Below are 7,888 nucleotides of genomic sequence, written 5' to 3'. Positions count from 1 at the left end.
ACTATGATATTATTTGAGATATTTAAATGTAAACAGAAACACCAATAATGAAAAATAATTCCTACATTTTAGGATTTTTAATGTAAAGTTGTTTAAGTATAAATGTATACAGAAATGTATAAAATTCATAAGTGTTCAACTCAATGAATTTTTAAAAATTGAACATGTTTATGTAACTGGCATGCTAGACCAAGAAATAGAACACTATCAGGACTCTGAAAGCTCGCTCCTTCCTGTACCAGTCACTACTCACCCTTCCAAAGTAATCACTGTCCTGATTTCTAGACAATAAATTAACCATGTCTGATTTCAAAAGGCATATAAATGGAATCATAGAAGATGAGTATTTTGTGTCTGGCTTTTTTCACTTGACGTTGTAAGATTCATCCATGTGTTGCTAGGAGCAATGATTCTATCATTCTTACCGCTGTATAGTATTTCATTGTAAGACTATGTAACACAATTAACTTACCTAGTGTACTATTTTTGACTCTCCTCTCTGGAGATATTTGCCAGTTCTGGCTAACGACCTGGGTTTAGTATAGCCAGAAACTTGCTCCTTAGGGGAAAAAAAATCCAAATGCTTTTAGCAGTTGCCTAGTACTGAGTGACAAAAGTGGACATTGAACATAACTCAAATTCATTACAGTTTTCCCTAAGGAGCTAGATAAAAAGCTTACAAAGGGCAGAGTGACATCTCCCTCTATCTGGTGGTGCTTGGGAAACACAGACACACTGTAGAAGTGGACTGGAATCAAAACAGGCAAGAGATGAACGCCTAGAAGGAATAATGAATTGACATTGAGAATCTACAGCCTTCTTTCACCTGTGGGCACTTATCATTCTGTGCACAGCCAGAGTCTAAAAATTCAGATATGGTCCCTGGAAGAAGGTTGCAGCTAGAATAAAGAAAACGCAAAGATTTGCCCATTTATGTAGGTGAGTGGCTGGTATCATGACAAAAGTGGTTATTTGTGGCTTCCAAGATTAGGTGATAGAAAGATTTGAAGCATTCTCTTGCTTGGGCTTGGGCCATAATCCAAAAGACAAAAGACATAGCCCTAAAAATGTAGTTCTGGAAAAAAAATTAAAAGACATTTGTTTACATTTTTAAAAACAGATTTGTTTGAGAAACATTATATCTACAGAACATTTTATAGGCTACTTAATACAATAAAATAGGCAATAATGATATATACATTTTTGCAAGTATAAGCACTCAGTTATACTAATGACAGTTGCACAGGTCTAACAGTTATGAGTAGACAAACCATATTCGTAAAGAAATAGGTCAAAAAGTAAAATGTATATCACAAATGCAGACATACAAAAAGGACATCTCTTCACTTATTGAGGAAGTTTCAATGTTTTCATGCACACACACACATTGCTTAAATACAAAACAGTGTTGCAATAACATACTTTTGTGAAGTCAGGTTTGTGAAAAATGTATAAAACAAATTATAATTCTAAGTCTTGACATAATTCCCATATTGGAAGTAGAGGTATAAATTAGCAAATTATTAAAAGTAATGCTCACAATTTAAAATCATGAACAAAAAACTAAAAAGACAATTGCACATATGAAAAAGTATATTATGGGAATAGGTTATAAGCTATTGGGACGAAGTAGGCCATAAGAGTTGGCTGACTTTCACAATTATTTAAATATTTATTTATTTATTTATTTATGTTTTATGTAATGAAAAGTAAAAGTTCTTGTCCAGCCGTCCTCATGGGGCATCCATCTGTCTCTCACACAGGTCACTCAAGTTAATGGGAAATAAAGAACAGGGGGCCTAAGTCAGAGGTTATAAATAACAGAAAATAAAAGATCTTCTGTGTCCAGCAGGGGAGTAGATGAGAGGCTGGGAGGGCAATACTGGGTGGGGACAGGCAGGGACAGAGCAGGAACCCCCCACCCCCCCTGGCGCTGCCCTCTGTGAGGCCCCTCCCATTCAAGGTGCTTGGCAGGAATTCCCCAGTTTCCCTGGGGAAAGAGGGGATGGGGAACTGGGAGTGGTCCGAGCTGCTGGGGGAAGAGACATAGATCACTTTTCCCTCCACTCAAGGAGATCTCAGGTCGGGGCCAGGAAAACCTTCAGTTCCCCGGAGGGGTGGAAGGGGAGCTGCTGGGAGGGGTAAGATTGAACTCTGGTAAGTCAGGAGACAGTCAGGGTCAGTGAGAGCTTGGGGGTGTCCGATGTAGGGGTAGGGTGAGGGTGTGGAAGCTGAGAATGCAGGCACCCCACTCTGGGGCACTGCACTTTGGGGGTGACCTCCCATGGCTCTGGGGTGGGTCAGCAGCATCACCTGGGGTGGATGGGGAGCCCCAGGGTGAGGGGGCGGGGCTGCGGTGATTCCAGTTTGGACATGAGCCTGGGGAACATGGGCCATGTTGGTGAAGCCGTGGGGCAGATGCTGGTGGTGGATGGCGTACACAGTGGCTGGCTGGGGGAAGCTCCTCTGAAGGGACTGGGCAGAAGGTCCTGGAGGCAGAGAGGGCAGCATGCCGGCCAGGGCCCCTGGGTGGTACAGATTCTACTGTTGGCCGTCCACTGCCCAGGTGTGGAGCCACTCCCGCCTGATGCTGGACAGGACTGGGGGCTGCAGGCTGGTTCCCAGTAGGCATGGTAGCCGGCTGCAGCTTGTGGGAGCCTGATGAACAGTGACATAAAGGACTTGAGGGGTGGGCTGCTCCACAGAAGGGTACTGAGGGGTGGAGGATGACACAACGACCTGGGGGTGTCTGCCCGACATCAGCATGCGTGGGTTGCTTTGAAGCAAAGGGGCAGACACCGGCTGTGAGGGGTAGTGGGTCATGGGCTGCATCATGGCAGGTGGGCCTGGGAACTGCCGAGTGTTGTAGGAGACATAGGAAGAATAGGGCGTGGCAGCCACCAAAGGCAGGCCAGCAGCCACCGAGGTGGGGCTGAGGCTGGCTAGTATTGGTCCCAGAGCTATGGGCACAGGGAGCATTTTGCTCTCCAGTACTTGCCCTGCTGCCCAGACATTGAATTGGATACAGGATACGAATACATCTGAGATGCCTGCACAGCTGGTCTCATGTGGATGTGAGGTATGTAGGAGATGTACGGGGGGCTGTATAGCCCACTCTGGCCTGCTGTCAGTACTGGGATGGAGGGAGTTAAATGAGTCCGAGGCCCTGGAGAAGTTGGGGTACTGGTGGATTTATTCACAGACAGCAGAGACTTTGTGGGACTGAACTCCTTGGTATTGGGGTTCAACGCTGATTTCTGTACTTGTTCAGCAATAGGGCCCTCATCCTTGTCCTCTCCGTTGATGAGCCCAACCGGGGGGCTGCTGGTTTGGCTTGGGCAAGGTGGTGGGGGCTGTTCTGGCCCCTCAGTGCCTCCTGCTGGTGCCAGGGGTGGTTTGTCCTCCTCATCCCATACGGACTCTGTCTTGGAGGAGATGGCGGACCCCATGGGATCTGAAGTCAAGAAACCATCAACCTCCTTCTCCTTTCCTTTGGCCTCCTCCTTTAAGATCCAGGGAGGAAAAGGATCCAGGCTGTTCTCAGGGGAACTATTGGGCTGAAGCTTAAACTGGGCCCCAAACTTTCTGAGTTCTTTCAGTTGGAATAGTTTCTGTTCATTCTGAAGACCAGGGACTTTCCCAGCTATCTGAGCCAGTTACTGGGGCTCCAGGGTTCTCTCAGGTTCCTTGGTAGAGAGTTCTTTTACATCTGTGGGGGCCAGGGAGATCTTTGGAGAAACTGAGGAAATGGAGCCCATTCCAGGATCTGAGACTGATGAGGTCACAGTGATGGAGGCTGAAGGCGCTGGCACTGCCAAGCCAATGGCAGGCTCAGGACAGGAAGCTGAGATTGGGGCAGAGGCAGCAGACTTGGGAGAACTCAGGGGATACAATCCGGCCCACTGCAGGAGGAGGAACAGAAGTTTCTCCAGAAGGCTTATTATTGGGCGAAGACAGGGTCTTGGCACCTCTTAGAGGCCTCTGTGCCTTTGGGGACACGCAGGAAGGGCCTCCATTGATACCACGGGCTTCAGAACCTGGGCCAGGGTTGCTATTGTCCAGATGGTGAGGGCCACGAGGTGGCAAAGAGCTAAGGCCAGGCCGACCGCACCGAGAGCTGCTGCATCAAACTCCTCCCTGGGGACCTTCCTGGACTCGTTGAGGCAGAGGGATGATATACTTTACCTTCCTGGATGCCAAGCTGGGGCTCTCCTGCCCCGAATCCTGCCATTGGGCCGCCTGTGCTTCTCCACTCCAGCTGCCCATCATCACTCTCCATAGTGATCCACAGGCGGTACTGAGGGCTTGATTCAATCTCTCATGCCAACTGCGCCGCACGCAGCTCTCGCTGCTGAAACTCTTCCGAGTTGTCCTTTTCTAAGGGCACCGTATAAGAAAAAACACTGCTATCATAGGTGGTCTTCACACCGTAGTTCTCCTCGTTGAACTTGAACATTTCGTTGGGGTCCCATCCATTGGACATATCGGACTCGAGGTCGTAGTTGTCGCTGTTGCTGTCAGCCCCCTCCCAGCGCTGAAGCACCTTCTCTTTGTGTTCCCCATTCCCTTCTAGTTCATGGCGATGGCTGAGCTGAATCGGTGAACTTGTCTTTAGCAGCGTAGTTGAAGTCAGCATTTCAGAAGTGAACAAGCATGACATCACTTGGCTTAAACACCATGGTGTCTACAATGTCCTCCTGACAAGGGCCACCTGCTGGCTCAGATGCTTTCTGGTGTACAACATCCACTGCTAGTTCAAAATTTGAGCTCAGCCTCTTGAAGATACCCTCATAGGTGGTGCCATTTTTCACCTTTACATCACAAGTGGAGCCCACAACAGCTGTAAGGAAATGCAGCATTCTGGAATTGTTGTAGACGCCTTCAAACACAGGTGACTGTGGGGGTCCCTTTCCTGTGCTCTGTCCCCTGGCGCTGCCAGTGGCAGCGGCCCCCGGCCTCTCCTGGTGCTGCTGCTGCGGAGGTAGATGCGTCTCCAAGATGCTTTCGGCTTCCCTGCGGAGCCCGCTTCTGGCAGCCGAAGGCCCCAGGCAGGGGGAGGAGGCCGCAGGAGGCCCCGGTGGAGCTGCAGAGGAGGCATGGCCTGCTGCATGGGGGCGGCTGCTGGGTCTTGGAGAGCTCTTATGGCGGCTGAGGCTTCAACATGATAGCAACGTCCGGAAGCAGAATTAAACGGAAGGGAGGGAGAGAGGTGGCCGGAGCCGGGGCCCCGGCAGAGCGTGGGAAGCAACTGGGATTGGGCAGCCTGGGCCGCCATTGGCAGGCGGGGGGAGCCCTGAGGTGTCGGCGATAGAGAGAGCTCCAATTCTTAATTATATTTTGAAAGTTGATGCAGGATTTTTTGTTCCTTAGTTCGGCTAAATCCAGGTTCTTGTCTCACAACCAGGAAAAAGTAGGCATGCAGACATGTTGAAAGGTGAGGAGGCCAGAATTTATTAAGTGAAAGGAAAGCTTTGAACAAAAAGAGGGGTCATGCACGCAGGTTTCCACCTCACAAACTGAATGCCAGGCCACAACACGTGAGTTGAAAAGGTCAGGCTCCTCCCACGCTTTAGGCGTGAATTCCTGGTGGCTCCACCCCATTCTGCCAGGGCGTCTGGGCTTCCAGTCCCTTGTGGGCATGCCCAGGAAAGACCCTGCGCAGGTTCCCTTATCTGCACGAAAACATCTGGCATAAACACTTGTGGAGCAGAGATTCTCCAGGGACTCTTTCTTATCTGCATAGGCATTTGTCTGCCTCCGCTATCTATCAGTATTGCATCTTGATGAATAGCTGCTTTTTTTTTTTTTTCTTTTAGGCATGGCTTTCCTTGTAGAATATGTTCCATTCTTTTCTTCTTCTTCTTTTTCTTTTAATATTTTTATCTTTGTCTTTATTTTTTAATCTTTTCCCTTTTACAAGAGATGATTATTTGACAACTAAATGCTGGATTTGAATGGGAAATTTCCAAGGATTATCCTTGTTAGGACAGATTTCTCCTACATAGAACAGCTATTAGCAGTAGCCAAAAAATAAAAATAATAAATAAATAAAATAAAATAGGCCAGGAGACCAGCCTGAACAACAACATGGGGAGGGTGAGCCCACTTCTTTAAAAAATAAAATCCGGGCAGGATGGGTGGCCCAGGCTTCACACCCAGCCCAACTGAGTGAAGCCAGGTCGTTGTCTGGGGTAAATACCTGGGGTTGGTTGTCTCACCAAGGAAAAACCCAATCAGCACAAGAAGTGGGTTTAGGAGCAGAGGTTTAATGGGCAGAAGAAAGAAAAAGGAGAAGAGCTCTCTCTCTCTTGTGAGAGAGGGTCTTCGAAATGGGACTTCCAGCCCATGGCAGGATGCACCGGATTTTACAGACAGGCTTGAGGAGGAGGTGTCTGATTTACATAGGGACCACAGATTGGTTGGACCAGGTGTGATATTTACATAGTGCTTTGGGAAGCTGGCTAACCCACCCTAATCTTCTTCTTATGCAAATAGACTTTCCACTTGGCAGTGCCATGTTGTCTGCTCCCTACTGCACAAGTGATCGGAAAGGAAAAGGGGAAATGAAGTCAGCATTTTGAACATTCCTAGTCCCAGGTGGCCTTTTCCTATTGGCACAGCTGCCGGCATTCAGCCCTGCAAGCTTCTAGCTTGCTTGTCTATGTCTGCAGCTCGATTTTACAAGCTGCTCTTTATTAGAAAATAAAATAATTTGGGGATGCTTTTCATTAAAAGGAAAACCTTATCAAGGATTTCCTTACTCTCACTATCACTCTAACTAATTTCTTCTTAACTCCTGTGTCATCAGCAGGCTGGGAAGGCTGGGGCAGGAGGTCTGAGGATGTAGTGAGCTAGGATCATTCCCACTGCACTGTAGTTTGGGTGACAGAGTGAGACCCTGTCTCAAAAAACAAACACTGGTTTGTGTCATCTGAGATGCAAGAAGAAAGAGAGAGAGAGAGAATAAGAGGGAGAGAGAGAGAGAGAGAGAGAGAGAAAGACCAACCAATAAAAAAGTTAAAATTCTCCAGTGATGCAGCTATAAGAATGATTTTATGCTTTTTACAGCAACATAGATGGAGCTGGAGGCATTATACTCAGTGAACCAACTCCAAAGCAGAAAAGCAAATATTGCACGTTCTCACTTAGAAGTGGGAGCGAAACAGTGGGTATGTATGGTCATAAAGATGGAAATAATAGACACTCGGGGACTCCGGAAGGGAGGAGGGTGGGAGGGGGACAAGGGATGAAAAATTCCCTGTGGGATACAATGTTTGCTATGTAGGTATTAGGTACACTAGAAGCCCACTCCCCACCAGAAGGCAGTATGCTCATTTAACAAACAAACGCATGTATCCCCTGAATATTAAAATTGCTGTCTATAGGCAGCAAATGCAAATCAAGGCCCTTTCAAAAAAGGGAAGTAGAATAAGGAAAAAGGCTTATTGATCCTTTCGTGATTGATCGAGACCATACATCTAGATTGATCTGTATTCTAGGACTATAAGAAATCTTCAGTGTACAGAGTTAAACACAACAATGCTTTCTACAGCATTTAAAATCACCAGAGATTAGGAGCACTTCACTCAATGGGGCTTGTACCACTAGAAAAGAAAGGCAGGTTCGTGAGATGGATCTGTCTCAAAATTTTCGTTTTCAATTCTTGTATTATCATTATGCATCTGGACTGGAACATGGACTGGAAAGAATCAGCACATCAAAAATATGACCAGGCCGGGCATGATGGCTCATGCCTGTAATCCCAGAAGTTTGGGAGACCAAGCTGGAAAGATTGTTTGAGCCCAGGACGTGGAACCTGGGCAAAAGAGTGAGATCCCGTCTCAAAAATAAATACATAAATGAATGAATAACAAACAATAACAATGAA

At 47.1% G+C, this 7,888-nt stretch overlaps 1 pseudogene; it reads right to left on the bottom strand.

Annotated features, from left to right (window-relative positions):
• Positions 1–2,067: 2,067 nt before the first annotated feature.
• Positions 2,068–7,352, bottom strand: LOC111545077 (annotated as a pseudogene).
• Between the last annotated feature and the right edge of the window lie 536 nt (positions 7,353–7,888).

This window comes from Piliocolobus tephrosceles, chromosome 8 (genome assembly GCF_002776525.5).
Source record: "Piliocolobus tephrosceles isolate RC106 chromosome 8, ASM277652v3, whole genome shotgun sequence".
NCBI lineage: Eukaryota > Metazoa > Chordata > Mammalia > Primates > Cercopithecidae > Piliocolobus > Piliocolobus tephrosceles.
This window is presented reverse-complemented; position numbering and strand designations above follow the sequence as displayed.